The 17,429-nt window shown below is 41.0% G+C and overlaps 1 pseudogene; it reads right to left on the reverse strand.

Annotated features, from left to right (window-relative positions):
- LOC113880983 overlaps positions 1 to 16,385 on the reverse strand; it is a 59,648-nt pseudogene extending 43,263 nt beyond the window's left edge.
- Positions 16,386 to 17,429: the final 1,044 nt, after the last annotated feature.

The following is a 17,429-nucleotide window of genomic DNA, read 5'->3' on the forward strand; positions in this document are numbered from 1 at the left end:
CTTTAAGCCAGCTTTTTCACTCTCCTCTTTCACTTTCATCAAGAGGCTCTTTCATTTCTCTTTGCTTTCTGCCATAAGGGTGGTGTCATCTGCATATCTGAGGTTTTGATATTTCTCCTGGCAATCTTGATTCCAGCTTGTGCTTCATCCAGGCTAGCATTTCACATGATGTACTCTGCATAAGTTAAATCAGCAGGGTGACAATATACAGCCTTGACGTACTCCTTTCCCACTTTGGAGCCAGTTTGTTGTTCCATGTCCGGTTCTAACTGTTGCTTCTTTACCTGCATACAGATTTCTCAGGAAGCAGGTAAAGTATTCCCATCTCTTTAAGAATTTTCCACAGTTTGCTGTGATCCACACAGTCAAAGGCTTTATTTCATAAGTGACATGAAAACAATAGGAAAGTCACATTTGCCTCTTAAATGATGGCAATAATGATTCCAACTAAAATTTCAGGCCATAGTATATAGTGGAAGTGGGAGGAGGATTAGATTAAGAAGAAAGATAATGGCCTAGTTCAGTCGTCTCGCTGGCATTGTGTCTACCCATATTTAGTGCCCTTTCTTTTACATGGTAAAATTTTGGTAATTTGGTTCTTTTGGTAAATATTTAAACTGACTAAATACTTCTCTGGCTGATTGCCAATTGTATGAATATTATTGATGATATTCAGTCAATTTGGGGGAAAAAAGCTAAATCAGGTTTTCATTAACAACCTAAAGTGAAAGTGAAAGTTGCGCAGTCGTGTCCGACTTTTTGCAACCCCCATGGAATTCTCCAAGCCAGAATACTGGAGTGGGTAGCTTTTCACTTCTCCAGGGGATGTTCCCAACCCAGGGATTGAACCCAGGTCTCCCTCATTGCAGGCGGATTCTTTACCAGCTGAGCCACAAGGGAAAGCCCAACCTAATTGCTACTGAAAAATCTGGAGAAAATACTGTCAGATAAAAAGTAGTTGTATGAGATTTCCCTGGCAGTCCAATGGTTAAGACCTCTGTGCTTGCACTGCAGGGGGCAGGGCTGATCCCTGGCTGGGGAACCACAATCCCGCATGCCTTGCAGCAAGGCCAAAAAAAAAAAAGTAGTTGTAAATGTCACGCAAATGAGGATTTTGCACAGCTACTGGCTGCCTGGGTTCCTGTTTGTGAGGATACAAACAACTAGCAACCCTGTCTTCTGCCATCCCTCTGCCCAGCTTCTGACAAAAAAGAACCTTCCAAGGCGATGAACTACAAAGCCAAAGAGATGGCTCCTTTTGCTTTTGGGAGAGACAGTTCTTCCTGAGGAAGTGGTCACCCAAGGAAGCCAGTTAGTGCTGTGCCTCTGCGTTTAGACCAAAAAATGAACACCAGGGAGGCCAGTACAGAGTCTTGTTCAAGCACTAAATTTTTGTATGATAAAATAGTTTTCTTTTTTAGGCAAGTGAAATCAACTGTCAAGGAGAGCCTGGGGAGTCCTTAAGGCCCCTGCGTTAACATGAAGGAGCAGAACAGCTCCATCTATTACATCAAAGCCTCATCAGAGACCCTAATCCTTTCTGAAAGGAACTCTCAGGCAGCCAAGCCTTTAATTTGATGCATAATGGGCCCTCTAATTAACCCTTGCAAAGCAAAGCATAGACACACAGACACTGCAGGGAACAAATGTTCTTGGGGGTTGATAAAGAAAGTGGGGGTGGGTAGTGTGGATAGCTTCTGCTCCCACTGTTAGTGATCTAAGTCCATGCATATGTTTCTAAATGGTTAGCTTTCTGTTTTCCTTTTTAATTTTCCTTCTTCTCTCTACAGGGAATGTGTCACTTGCCTGCTCTGTACTGGTGTGTCCTGAGCTTCAAGCCACTCTAACTCAGTGACAGGCATAGACAGGTGATGCAGAATGACTGTGTCGCTAAATATATTCATAGCAGCAAATCAGTGACATGATAGGCTATTTCAGGCCATTTACTCACCCACCCTGCTCTAGGACAAACTACTTGTGCTCAAAAAAGAAAAAAAAAAAGTAAAAAGAGTAGGAACATATGCCTGAGGGGAAGAGAGAAGGAAGAGAGAGTAACAGCTCTAGTATTTCTCTGATGTGTTCTAATTCAACAGAAGATGTCTAGATTTAAAACGCCGTTGATCCTCCTCGTGGAATCCTATTACTGGATGGAGACAACTGTATACTATGTTGCCAAGGACAGGTAACAGGTTAGATGGGTCATGGGTTTCACACTAGTGTGCATTAATAAATCACATACATATTAGACTTCCGGCTCATTTTATCAGATAATGAAATGAATGATTGAATGTATGACACAGTGGTCAATTATCATGTGGATGATATAAATTCTATTGTGCTGAAGACATTTATCTGTGAATCGATCTGGCTTTTCCAGCAAGGATCATAAATTACTAGCCTTCCATAACCATATGATAAATACTCTAATAACAGAATGCCACCAACTCCTGGTTTCCCAATAAATTTCTACGTGGTTTCGGTTAGAGAAGTAATGCAGAGAATCTGGGTTTTCTAAATCTTTATTCTGTTGTCAAAATTATATATAGTATGAAGACCATGGAGAAAAGCCTGTCTTTCCCAAACAAACAGCAGTATGCTAAAGTCCGCAAGCGGAAGCTCCCTACGTATTACTGTTGTATTTTCAAGGATTTTGTGAACTGACTGATGTTATATTGGTATCTTGAAATTGGTCATGGTAGGAGTCCTTTTTACCATGGAAATCAGTAAAATCAATGAATACAAATCAACCCCCTACCCCCACTCACTCAGTTGTTAAGTATCACTGCTTGTGGACTAGAGATCCTGGGGAAAGCTATCTGATACTTCAACAGCACAATTCAATAATTTACATAGGTAGAAATCTCTTTTTAGCACCTTTTCCCTCTAATTCTTTTTTTCTCATTTCCTGTCCTGTTGAATTAATAAAATTTTCTATAAACCTCTTTTTTCCTTCTGTTGATTTAGAAACTAGACAACTTTATTAACATTATCGTGCATGTTTAACATATTTGCTTAACTATAAATTTTCCAGTAGTTTTATCCTCACTTTGAGCACAAGAACATATGCATACCATAACCATGCTTTAAACACTGCCTGCCAGTTTTGTGACTGTTTAGTTTTTACATGTTTTAGCCCAAATAGTTCTCCTTCTTAGAGTTAATAGTTACTTATATCACTCCTTCAGATTGTTCCATGAAGTCAATTTCATTTCAACTGAATTTGTTTCATTTGTTGTTTTGGTGGGTTGTCTTCTTAGCCTTAGGTTTCTTTACATGTTTTGAAATATCAGTTGGCAGGCTCACTTTGAGGAGGAGAAGGGTTTTGTTTTCCTTCTCATTTCCTCTGTGTCCACCCCCATAGGCTAATAACTGTAGGGCTGTGTCTTTTCTGGGTTTCTAGCCCCAGTCTACATTGTAGAATGGCATTTTGTGCTCCTGTTCCGTGATTGCGTTAGGTATACAGAAGAGCCCATCCCTGTGGCAGCAGAAGATATAGATCCAGCTGCCTACATATCCTTCTACCTCCTTGAGTCAGAAGCTGGCTAACAGCCAGCATCCCAGGGAACAGTCAGCACCACCTCAGGTGATGGAGAACAACAAGGAAGAAACTGCCACAAAATACAGAATCATATGGCCCCTCCCCTGCCCCATTCTTTTCCCAGACTCTTTTTATCAGTCCTGGAGAGCCATCCAAACACTGCTTCAAGCAGAAGTCCAAATGAATTGCTTGAAGCCCTCTTAGTCCCTTATTCACAGGAACCAAACTCCCAGACACCACTACTTGCTTTTGATCCTAGGAGACTGTGACTTCAGCCCAGCAGAGCACTTCTTGGTTTTATCCATTCCAATCTGTCACAATATTTAGAGTCCTTCCTTTCCTCCCTACCACTATGTTTTTGGCCTTTTCTTTTTCCATGTGGCCTGTCATTGTTACCTGTTTGGAAAAGCACAAACTTGAAAAGCCCCCTTGACAGAAAATCTCTTGCATCTTAAGGCAAAAAATCCTTAAATATCAAAATTGAACAATTTCTTAACACTATCCTAAATTATCTTTTTAGTTACACCTATAGATAAGAAGAATGTATTAAGCTATTAACATATGTGGCCAAGATTAACATCTATCTGTGAGATGTGCCCCTGATTTTATTTTATGTGGAGGAAGCAAAGTTTAGGTCATAGGCCACAAACTCCCCCACTTCCATTTTCATCCATCACACGTTTGTATTCCCCTAAGCAGCCTTAGTGAGGCAATGTTTATATTAAAAGGAAAATTTCTGAATCTGTGGGACACAGTGAAAGCTATTCTAGTGGGAAGACGGAAGTTTATAGCAAGACAGGCCTATTTCAATAAACAAGAAAAATCTTGAATAAAAAACCAAACCTACCATCTAATGGAATTAGAAAAAGAACAAGCAAAGACTAAAGTCAGCAGAAGGAAAGAATAATAAAGATCAGAGAGGAAATAAAGGGGGATTCTACCAAAAGGGCAAAGTTTCAAAGGGGAATTCTACCAAAAAAGAAAAAAAGAAGAGCTAATCCTATATGCAGATGACACCACCCTTATGGCAGAAAGTGAAGAGGAACTAAAAAGCCTCTTGATGAAAGTGAAAGTGGAGAGTGAAAAAGTTGGCTTAAAGCTCAACATTCAGAAAATGAAGATCATGGCATCTGGTCCCATCACTTCATGGGAAATAGATGGGGAAACAGTGGAAACAGTGTCAGACTTTATTCTTTGGGGCTCCAAAATCACTGCAGATGGTGACTGCAGCCATGAAATTAAAAGATGCTTACTCCTTGGAAGGAAAGTTATGACCAAACTAGATAGCATATTCAAAAGCAGAGACATTACTTTGCCAACAAAGGTTCGTCCAATCAAGGCTATGGTTTTTCCTGTGGTCATGTATGGATGTGAGAGTTGGACTGTGAAGAAGGCTGAGCGCCAAAGAATTGATGCTTTTGAACTGTGGTGTTGGAGAAGACTCTTGAGAGTCCCTTGGACTGCAAGGAGATCCAACCAGTCCATTCTGAAGGAGATCAGCCCTTGGATTTCTTTGGAAGTAATGATGCTAAAGCTGAAACTCCAGTACTTTGGCCACCTCATGTGAAGAGTTGACTCATTGGAAAAGACTCTGATGCTAGGAGGGATTGGGGGCAGGAGGAGAAGGGGATGACAGAGGATGAGATGGCTGGATGGCATCACTGACTCGATGGACGTGAGTCTGGGTGAACTCCGGGAGTTTGTGATGGACAAGGAGGCCTGGCGTGCTGCAATTCATGGGGTCGCAAAGAGTCGGACACGACTGAGCGACTGAACTGAACTGAACTGAATCCTGTATTTCTCAAACAATTCCAGAAAACTGAAGAAGATGGAACAAAAACTCCGAATTTATTCTATGAGGCCACCATTACCCTGATACCGAAACCAGACAAAGATACTACAAAAAAGAGAAAATTGCAGTTCAATATCTCTAATTAGAAATCTTCAACAAAATCTTATGAATCAAATTCAACAGTATATAAAAGGAACCCTGCATCATGATTAAGTGATTTATTCCAGGGATTCAATGTTCACAAATTAATGTGATACACAACATTAACAAAAGAAAGTATAAAAACCACATGGTTATCTCAATAGACACAGAAAAAGCATTTGACAAAACCCAACATTCATTCATGATAAAAAAAACACAAAAAGCCCTCAGCAAAGCTGGTATAGTAGGAAAACATACGTCAACACAAGAAAGGTCATTTAAAACAAACCCACAGGTAACATCATACCTAATGTGAAAAGCTGAAAGCCATTCCTTTCAGGAACAAGACAAGGATACCCGTTCTCACCACCACTATTTGACACAGTATTGGAAGTCCTAGCCACAACAATCAGACAAAAATAAATAAATAAAAGACATCCAAACTGGAAGGGAAAAAGTAGAGATGTCACTACTTGCAGATGACATGATATTATATATAGAAAATTCCCAAAATAAAATTAGTTCTCTTGTAGCTCAGTTGGTAAAGAACCTGCTGCAATGCAGGAAACCTGGGTTTGATCCCTGGGTCAGGAAGATTCCCTGGAGAAGGAAAAGACAACCCAATCCAGTATTCTTGCTTGGAGAGTCCCATGGACAGAGGGGCCTGGCAGGCTACAGTTCATGGGGTTGTGAGAGCTGGACCTGACTTAGCAACTAAACCACCACCACACAAATAATAAACTACCAGAAAGAGAAAGCAAGGAAACAGATTTAAAAATCACATCAAAGAGAATAAAATACCCGGGAATAAAATTAATCGAGGAGGTGAAAGACCTGTACTCTGAAAACTGTAAAGCGGTGATGAGGTAAATTGAAGGTGACACAAAGATATCCCATGTTCTTGGGCTGGAAGAATTACTATTGTTAAAATATCCATACTACCCAAAGAAATCTACAGATTTAATGCAATCCCTATCAAAAAACCCAAGGCATTTTTCACTAGAACTAGAATAAATAATCCTAAAATTAATAGAGTACCCAAAGACCCTGTATTGAGAAAGCAATCTTGAGAAAAAAAGGACAAAGCTGAAGCCATCAGATTCCTTGACATAAGAAAAGGTATGGTAATCAAAACAGCATGGTACTGGCACAAAAACAGACACATCGATCAATAGAGCAAAATAGAGAGGCCAGGAATAAACTCATGCATATATGGTCAACTAATCTAAGGCAAAGAATATACAATGGTGGAGACAGTCTTTCCAATTAGTGGTGCTGGGAAGACTGGCCAGTTAAAAATGAAGAAATAGATACTAGAACATTTTCTCATATCATATATAAAAATAAATTAAAATTTATTTTAATTTATTATTTTAATTTATTTAAAATAAATAAAACTAAAATTAAAGAGCTAAATGTAAGACCAGAAATCATAAGACTCCTAGAAGAGAATATAGGCAGAACACTCTTTGATGTAAATTGTAGCAATATTTTTTTTGGATCTGTCTCTTAAGGCAAAAATAAAGAAAAGAGACCTAATTAAACTTAAAACATTTTGCACAGCAAAGGAAATATTCAACAAAATGAAAGAACAATCTATGGAATGGTAGAAAGTGTTTGCAAATGATATGACCAACAAGGGGTTAATATTTGAAACATATAAACAGCTCATACAACTCAGTTTTTTAAAAAGGCCTCAATAAAAATGGGCAGAAGATCTGAATAGATATTTGGCCAAAGATACATACAGATGGCCAATAGGCACAGAAAATGATGCTCTACATTGCCAATCACCAGAGAAATGCAAATAAGTACAATGAGATATCACTTCACACCTGTCAAAATGTCTATCATCAAAAAGTCTACAAACAACAAATGGTGAAGATGGAAAGGGAACCCCAGTACACTACTGATGGGAAAGGAAGTTGGTGCAGCCATGGTGGAAATCAATATGGTCGTTCTTCGAACACCAAAAAATAGAACTACCGTTTGATAGGATCCAGCAATTCCGCTCCTGGATACACATCTGAAGAAAATGAAAACGTTAATTCAAAAAGGTACATGCACTCCAAAGTTCAGAGCAGTATAATTTACAATAGCTAATATAAGAAATCAACCTACATGTCCATCAACTGATGTGTGGATAAAGAAGATGTGGTATATATAGATATACAATGAAATATTACTAAGCCATAAAAAATAATTAATTTCTGCCTTTCACAACAATGTGGATGGATCTAGTGGGAATTATGCTTAGTGAAATAAGTCAGACTGGGAAAGACAAATACTCTATGTTATCACTTACATGTGGAATCTAATAAAAAAAAATGTCTGCATATTAAAAAGAAACAGACTCACAGATACAGAGAACAAAGTAGAGGTTACCAGTGGGAAGAGGAAAGGGGGAAGGTGGCAAGATAGGGGTGTGGAATTAAGAAATACAAACTCTCATATATAAAATAAATAACCAACAAGGACATATTGTACAGCACAGGGAAATAGAGCCATTATTTTGTAATAACTTTAAATGAAGTGCAGTCTATAAAAAACTGAATCACTGTTATATATCTGAAACCTATATAATACTGTAAATCAACGACATGGTGGCAGAGGCGGTGGTGGTGGCGCTCTGTCATGTCTGACTCTTTGTGACCCTATGGACTGTAGCCTGCCGGGCTCCTCTGTCCATGGCACTTTCCAGGCAATACTGGAGAGGGTTGCCATTTCCTACTTCAGGGGGTCCTCCCAAACCAGGAATTGAACCCAAGTGTCTTGCATCTCCAACACTAGCAAGCAGATTCTTTACCACTGTACCACCTAGGGAGCCCATACATCAATTTAAAATAACAGAAAAGAAAGGAAATTGCCAGCTCTGTAGAATGTCATGTCACTGATCATGGTCCTGAAACACCATGTGCTATGAGAACATAGCTTTTTCTCTTAATCCTGGGTTCAGAAATGGCTCCTCTTCAACGTCTCCTGGACTTCTGAACCAAGTGACGAAGGATGTATGGTGGGAATAGCAGCAGTGGATTGGGGTCAGGGGAAAGGGAATAGGCGAAATGGAGAGGAGTGGGCAGAAGTTGTTGGAAGGTAATAACCACTAAGAGTGCTGGGGAAGGGATTTGTTTTGATGTTATTTCCATATATTCAAAGCAACCAAAACAAACAAAAAATAATCCACAGGCAACTATGTAGTTGTCATCATTCACTTTTACCAATCCTATCATTTTTCTGACTGTTGCAATTTTATTTTTGCTCTGGGAAAGTATATGTATGTTGTTTGTTGCTGTTAGTCATTCAGTTGTGTCCAACTCTTTGCGACCCCATGGACTGTAGCCTACCAGGCTCCTCTGTCCATGGGATTTTCCAGGGAGAATAACTGGAATGGGCTGTCATTTCCTTCTCCAGGGAATCTTTCTGACTCAGGGATCCAGACCATGTTTCCTGCATTGCAGGTGGATTCTTTACCACCGAGCCACCAGGGAAGCCCATATGTATGTTAGGAGAGTGAATCTGACTACCTTTTACACCTCTCATAATCTTCCTAATGTTATATTTTTGGCTAGAAGAGACTGTTAAAAGATTATGAGTCATAACATCCAACTTCTAACCAGGTCCATCATATGCTGTGCATAATTTTGAAGATAGCACCTCCTCTCTAGGGTTCTTGTTTCTTCAGAAGGAACTGATGTTTATGAGTTCCTGCCATGTGCTAGAAACTGAGCCAGATATTGAGGATACAAAACAGAAAGACATTCTCTGCTCCCAAGGTACTCAAAATGTGAGTGGGGAGATAGACACACAAACCAATAATTTCCGAATGGCTTGACCTGCTGCTCTCCCTTCCTTATTATGAAGATCTGTCAAAGGTACCATGCTGACATGAAAGCATGAAGGAAAGGGGACCTAATTCAAGTTAAGGAGGCAGGGGATGGCCCACTTATTCAACTTTGCTAGAAAATGCAAAGAGTATGGAAGAGAAGATGCTATTGCATAGACAGTCTATTCTGAATGGCTCAGTGTACTGAAGAGCCTTGGTGTATTCTTTCAGTAATGCAAAGCCACAGTATGATTGTGAGGAGGGCATGACTTGATGAGCAGTTTAGGGGTTTGGAAAGATGCTGACTTATGAGGGGTGGTTTCCAATGACTGCAGTTGTAGAACCAAGGAGAGTAGCATGGAGGCTCTTGCCCTATTATAGCACAAAGCTGAGTCATCACCTAGGAACACCAGAGACCTGTATGATGGAATATTCTGGGCACCCATAAGAAGCCAGATAGCAAAACTACCAGCCTAAGTTGGGAGGAGATAGGGGAAACCACATATCCTGTACTATAGTTAGTGCTCTCACCTCCAGAGGCTCTGGGTGCTTTGGCCATGGATATGAGGTGGACAAAAGACCATGTCCAAACACTCCTAACTTATATGGGTACAGGGGAAGAAGAAGCATGATTTTGACAGGTATTCAACAGTCTGGTCACCCTTGGTACCATGTATGGAATGACAAGGGAAAGTACAGGAGAAATCTGAGCAGCCAGACATGGGTCCTCTTCATATCTCCACATGGAAAAAGGTGTGTGTCGGGGCGGTGGAGTGGCTGTTGACATTCTGCCTCAAAAACATACATACAGTATCATTCAGCCATAAAAAAGTAATGAAATACTGATATATGCTACAACATGAATGAATCTCAAAAACACACAGAAGGTCACCTGTAGTATGATTTCATTTATATGAAATATCCAGACTAGGTAAATTCATCAAGAAAGCAGAAGTAGAAAGTAGATTAGTATCAGCCAGGGGCTAGAGGGGAGGAGGAAATAGAGAGTAACTTCTTGGTGGGTACAGGGCTTCCTTTGTAATAATTAAAATGTTTTGGAACTAGGTGTAAGTGGTGGTTGCACAACATTGTGTATGTACCAAATGCCACTGAATTATTCACTCTAAAGTGGTTAATATTATGTTATGTGAATTTCACATCCATTAAACACACACACACGCTGCAGCATCATGAGACTCAGAAGAGATATTGTACTATGATGCAGACCTGGGTTTGAATTTTAGTTCTGCCAGTTTCTAGTAGGTCCAGCTGCGAGAGCACAGGCTGGTCACTGAATCCCTAAGGTGCTCAGCCCTGGATCTGAGTAGTGACCTGCCTCATATGGCAGCAGTGAGGAGTCACAGAAACAGCGCATGTAAAATCCACTTCACTGTGACACATGACAAGCTTTAAATAATTCCTCATGATTGATGTCTGTACTTCTCACATACACAATTCCAAATTTATTCAACTAATTTTATTTTAACTCTCAAGTATCTTTTATGCTATATCTTATTTAGTTGAGTGTAAACTTTCTTTGCTTTGGAATGAGTTTTGCCAAGAACAAAGATTTTCACATAGCAGAGACCCTGGTCATAATTAAAAAGATCTACAGTGGTACAAGTTACCCAGTTCAGGTTCACAGCAAATATCACTAAGCGATCATGATCCTCTATCCTGGATGTAGCCTCTGAATCCTTCTAACACAGCATTCTAAAAAGGTGATCTGGTGGTTAGTGCTGGGATGCAGGATGACACCAACTGGTCATCTCTTTCTATTGTAAGTTGTTCCTCTCAGAGAAGCACATGTGACTATGAAATCTTAGAGCAAAAAGTATATTTGGTTCTTGAAGTTCTTAATAAAGGCCAGCAAATCATTGACAAGTACAAAAACATCCCTCTTTTACTATTGGTCAATAGGCTTGGGAAGAGGAATTTAACACAAACCCTTAACATTTGAGACATTTTTTTAAAAAAAGGAAAGGGAAAAAAGGGAGGAAGGAAAGTAAAGGAAGAAAATACACTATGACTCTGTGGTGTAATACTAATACTTGAGGTTGTGCTGAGGTTGTGGGTACTAAAGGATTTTACACTATCCTCACTGGTAGATGGGTAGACATTGCTATCCTCATCCACAACTTAGGAAGCAGAGGCCTGGAGAGAACAAATGACTTGAAGACATTGAACCACAAAGCCAAGCTTCCCTGGTGGCTCAGATGGTAAAGAATCTGCCTGCAATGCAGGAGACCCGGGTTCCATCCCTGGGTCAGGAAGACACCCTGGAGAAGGGCATAGCAACCCACTCCAGTATTCTTGCCTGGAGAATTCCATGGACAGAGGAGCCTGGTGGGCTACAGTCCGTGGGGTCACAAAGAGTTGGACACGACTGAGTGACTAACACTTTCACTTGACTTTCAACCACCAAGTCATGGGCTATATTGGTTTCCTAGGGCTGCCGTAACAAAGTACCACAAACTGATATTTATTCTCTCACAGTTCTGGAGCCTAGAAGTCTGAGATCAAGATTTAAGATAGGTAGAGCCATGCTGCCTCTGAAGGTGCTAGAGAAGGATCTACTCAAGCCTCTTTTGTAGCTGACGGTGGTTCCTTGCTTTGTGGCAACATAGCTCCAATCTTCACACGGCATTTTCTCTGGCTGTGTCTGAATTCAAATTCCCCCTTTTAAAGGTCACTCTTTGTGACCCATGGACTGTAGCCCGCCAGGCTCTTCTGTCCATGGAATTCTCCAGGCAAGAATACTGGAGTGGGTTGCCATGCCCTCCTCCAGGGGATCTTCCCGACCCTGGGATGGAACCCAGGTCTCCCACATTTCAGGCAGATTCTTTACCATCTGAGCCACCAGGGAATTTTACTAGTTACACCAAATTAGGCATCCACCCTACTCTAATATGATTTCATCTCAACTAATTACAGGTACAATGTCCCTATTTCCAAATAAGGTCACATTCTGAAATATGGAGAGTTGGGACTTCAACATATGAAATTTTAGGGGCACAATTCAACCCATATCACGGGATGATCAAGGCCACGTTTACTGCACCTGTGTGAGGAAGACTGCCTGAGTCTAAGAGTTTAAGTTTTGGGCCTCCACTGAAAGCAAGAATTCTCACTATTCACTAAAATATCAGTTCAGTTCAGTTTAGTCGCTCAGTTGTGTCTGACTCTTTGTGACTCCATGAATTGCAGCATGCCAGGGGTCCCTGGTCCATCACCAACTCCCAGAGTTCACTCAAACTCATGTCCATCGAGTCGGTGATGCCATCCAGCCATCTCATCCTCTGTCGTCCCCTTTTCCTCCTGCCCCCAAGCCCTCCCAGCATCAGAGTCTTTTTCAATGAGTCAACTCTTCGCGTGAGGTGGCCAAAGTACTGGAGTTTCAGCTTTAGCATCAGTCCTTCCAAAGAACACCCAAGACTGATCTCCTTTAGAATGGACTGGTTGGATCTCCTTGCAGTCCAAGGGACTCTCAAGAGTCTTCTCCAACACCATAGTTCAAAAGCATCAATTCTTTAGCGCTCAGCTTTCTTCACAGTCCAACTCTCACATCCATACATGACCACTGGAAAAACCATAGCCTTGATTAGACAGACCTTTGTTAGCAAAGTAATGTCTCTGCTTTTGAATATGCTATCTAGGTTGGTCATAACTTTCCTTCCAAGGAGTAAGCATCTTTTAATTTCATGACTGCAATCACCATCTGCAGTGATTTTGGAGCCCCCCAAAATAAAGTCTGACACTGTTTCCCCTGTTTCCCCATCTATTTCCCATGAAGTGATGGGACCAGATGCCATGATCTTAGTTTTCTGAATGTTGAGTTTTAAGCCAACTTCTTCATTCTCCACTTTCACTTTCATCAAGAGGCTTTTTAGTTCCTCTTCACTTTCTGCCACAAGGGTGGTATCATCTGTATATCTGAGGTTATTGATATTTCTCCCGGCAATCTTGATTCCACCTTGTGCTTCTTCCAGCCCAGTGTTTCTCATGATGTACTCAGCATAGAAGTTAAATAAGCAGGGTGACAATATACAGCCTTGACATACTCCTTTTCCTATTTGGAACCAGTCTGTTGTTCCATGTCCAGTTCTAACTGTTGCTTCCTAACCTGCATATAGGTTTCTCAAGAGGCAGGTCAGGTGGTCTGGTATTCCCATCTCTTTATGAATTTTCCACAGTTTATTGGGATCCACACAGCCAAAGGCTTTGGCATAGTCAATAAAGCAGAAATAGATGTTTTTCTGGAACTCTCTGGCTTTTTCCATGATCCAGCGGATGTTGGCAATTTGATCTCTGGTTCCTCTGCCTTTTCTAAAACCAGCTTGAACATCTGGAAGTTCAGGTATTGCTGGAGCCTGGCTTGGAGAATTTTGAGCATTACTTTACTAGCGTGTGAGATGAGTGTAATTGTGCAGTAGTTTGAGCATTCTTTGGCATTGCTTTCTTTAGGATTGGAATGAAAACTGACCTTTTCCAGTCCTGTGGCCACTGCTGAGTTTTCCAAATTTGCTGGCATATTGAGTGTAGCACTTTCACAGCATCATCTTTCAGGATTTGAAATAGCTCAACTGGAATTCCATCACTAAAATATAGAACACTTTAAATAAAATTCTTCTTTCAAAAAGCCAATCAATAGTCCTTCACATAAAAAATCAATTATGGGATATTTCCCCCCACTCATTAACCTAGTATGATAGCTATATCACACACTTGATCAAGTTTCAAATAAAAATACTGAGGGGTCACCAGAAGTCACACACATACCTAGAAGGAGATGAAAGATCAAAAGTATCTATGATGACTTACCGTATTTAAAATCACTGTTATAAATTTTGAATCCACTTAAAAACAAACAACAACAAAAACCAGCCCTTTCTTCATCACCCTCAAAGGGTGATATCTGCTATTTTTAACCCTGCCAGAAATTATCAGTAGGCTGGAAGAATGTAGTACTACGACATGAGCCTTCATTTCCATTTCTAATTAAAACACTTACTGATCCCAACCCAGATGTGTTTTTTTCACCATAGCCATTGGAAACTTCACAATGGAAACTATAGTGTCCTCAGAATGGAGGAGCAAGCAGGCAAGAATCTGGGGCTTAGCATCAAACTGTAAAACCTTCACAGCCCTTGGGAGAAGACCCAGGAAGGGTATCAACCAGGCCACTCCATTTTCCCATCTTATCCTTACAATCTCATCTCTCCTAGCCCACAGGTCAGCCTTGGTGGGGGTCACGATTGGCTTTCCTCAACATCCACCACCTGGATCTACTTCCTGACTCTCTCATCTGTTGGCATCATTGTTGTTGTGAGTTACAAAATTCATTGTGACCACTTACATTTGCTGAACTTTCAGTCTGTACCTCACTTCTTTCAACACTCCATAAAGAACCTAATTGTGGATTACTACCTGTCTACATGCTCTTCACGAGCCATAAGGATAGCACCTTGGTACCAACCTGAGCCTGTGGCTGCCCTGTTCAAGGACTGCATTTCTTATCTTCCTTTGTAGCTATATGTGGCTACATGATAAATTGCAGTTAACAATATATCGTATGGATTTGCCAGAAAGTCTTCTTCAAGAAAGGAAGCTTTCATTTTTATCTCCTTCCATCTGCCCATAAATGTTGGAGCTACAGCAGCTATCTTGGTCCATGAGGGAATGGAAACAACACTTACTGGGCAGCACGGGGGCAGGAGTCTGGGTGGGTGCCACGTGCCCTGCCAGACCAGCAGTACATGCAAGTTTTAACACCCAGCTTACTTTATGTGAAAAGAAATAAAAATCTACCTTATTTAAGCCACTGTTATTTGGGATTTTCTTTCACAGCAGTCTTAATCTCAAGTGGTTAAGTGCTAACTAGAACTCCCATTTTACAGATAAAGAAACTGAGGCTCAGAGAGGTTAAGTAACCTGTTCAAGGTGAAAATTCTCAGTGGCAATGCTAGACTACAACCTGATTTCAGACGCTAAGCTGTTAATCTCTCCAACATATATTCTCTAAAAAGACCCTTCCCCATGCTAAAAATAGTGGCATCCTGTTTAACTCTTCCCTGTCTGTAGCATTTGTCTCCTCCCATGGCTTCCCTGATAGCTCAGTTGGTAAAGAATCTGCCTGCGATGCAGGAGACCCTGGTTTGATTCCTGGGTTGGGAAGATCTGCTGGAGATGGGATAGGCTACCCACTCCAGTATTCTTGGGCTTCCCTTGTGGCTCAGCTGGTAAAGGATCTGCCTGCAATGCAGGAGACCTGGCTTCGATCCCTGGGTTGGGAAGATCCCCTGAAGAAGGGAAAGTCTACCCATTCCAGTATTCAGTCCTGGAGAATTCCAAGGACTGTATAGTTCATGGGGTGGCAAAGAGTCAGCCATGACTGAGCAACTTTCACTTCACTTCACAGACAGGTGCCATGCACTGTGGGTTCTGCCTTCCAGGGTCCTGGCAACAGTTTCCTGTCCCACTGCTCCCTACTTATGTAGAAACACATGGCCGGCTGCAGCAGAGACAGAAGTGCTCAGCCTGTACGAGGTATGCCCTGGGATGTGGGGGGAGCTAAGATTGTCTGCACTTCAAGCACTGTGACTCCTGCTAGGGCTGGTTCCCCCAGGCTGAGCTTGAAGGGCCTGCACCCTTGAGAAGGGAGCTGAGGAGTGTGTGTGTGTGTCCTGAGCTGTGGAAGTCGGCAAGCTGAAGTCTAAATAAACAGAAATTGGACAACAGATTCCAGAGGTGTCAAAAATGAGGTCATTGACACTCTCTTTTTTCCTAAACTAGAGGTTTCACACATATATTACTGAACCTACTAGTACAGAGGCAAAGAAACAAAAAGAAAAATAATATCCCTCCCCGCTTCTCACAAATGCCCAACTCTCCAGAGAGTGGTGATGTCTTCATCTTGATGTGGTAAGAAGTATATGCAAGTGCATACAGACCCAGCTTGGTTCTTCTCCACTGTCTCCTCTTAGAGTTGTACCTGATTTTAAGACTAGTTTTCCTATTAGAATCCACTGGGGGATTGGACAGTTCTGCTTTTGTTTCTTGGCCAGGAATTACTTGATCCTGAAAGTCTTGTGAGAAGAACAGAATCAACCACACATCCCACGATGGCAGGGAAAAGGAAGGAGCCAGTGACACTTTCAAAAGTCAGTTTCAGAACGGTGATATGGCCAATTACGAAACATAAAAATAATAGCCACTGTTGGCTGGGCACAAATGCACATGAAGCAAGTCTTCTTGGGGTTGAAATTCCAACTCTACTCCTTAACAGCTGTGGTCTTGGGACATGGCCTCTTTTGACCTCACTTTCTATTAAATAGGGATAATATTAGAACTACTTTATAGAACTGTGAGGATTAAGCAAAGTATATGACATGTAGGTCATATCTGAATGGTCTAGTGGTTTTCCCTACTTTCTTCAATTTAAGTCTGAATCAAATCCCTTATGATTATATAGTGGAAGTGACAAATAGATTCAAGGAATTAGATATGATAGAGTGCCTGAAGAACTATGGACGGAAGTTCATGACATTGTACAGAAGGCAGTGATCAAGACCATCCCCATGGAAAAGAAATGCAAAAAAGCAAAATGGTTGTCTGAGGAGGCCTTACACATAGCTGTGAATAGGAGAGAAGCAAAAGGCAAAGGAGAAAAGGAAAGATATACCCATTTGAATGCAGAGTTCCAAAGAATAGCAAGGAGAGATAAGAAGGTTTCCTCAGCGATCAATGTAAAGAAATAGAGGAAAACAATAGAATGGGAAAGTCTAGAGATCTCTTCAAGGAACTTAGAGATACCAAGGGAACATTTCATGCAAAGATGGGCACAATAAAGGACAGAAAGGTATGGACCTAACAGAAGCAGAAGATATTAAGAAGAGGTGGCAAGAATACACAGAAGAACTATACAAAAAAGATCTTCATGACCCAGATAAGCACGATAGTGTGATCACAACCTAGAGCCAGACATCCTGGAATGTGAAATCAAGTGGGCCTTGGAAAGCATCAGTACGAACAAAGCTAGTGGAGGTGATGGAATTCCAGTTGACCTATTTCAAATCCTAAAAGATGATGCTGTGAAAGTGTTGCACTCAATATGCCAGCAAATTTGGAAAAGTCAG

This window comes from Bos indicus x Bos taurus, chromosome 2 (assembly GCF_003369695.1).
Source record: "Bos indicus x Bos taurus breed Angus x Brahman F1 hybrid chromosome 2, Bos_hybrid_MaternalHap_v2.0, whole genome shotgun sequence".
Taxonomy (NCBI): Eukaryota; Metazoa; Chordata; class Mammalia; order Artiodactyla; family Bovidae; genus Bos; species Bos indicus x Bos taurus.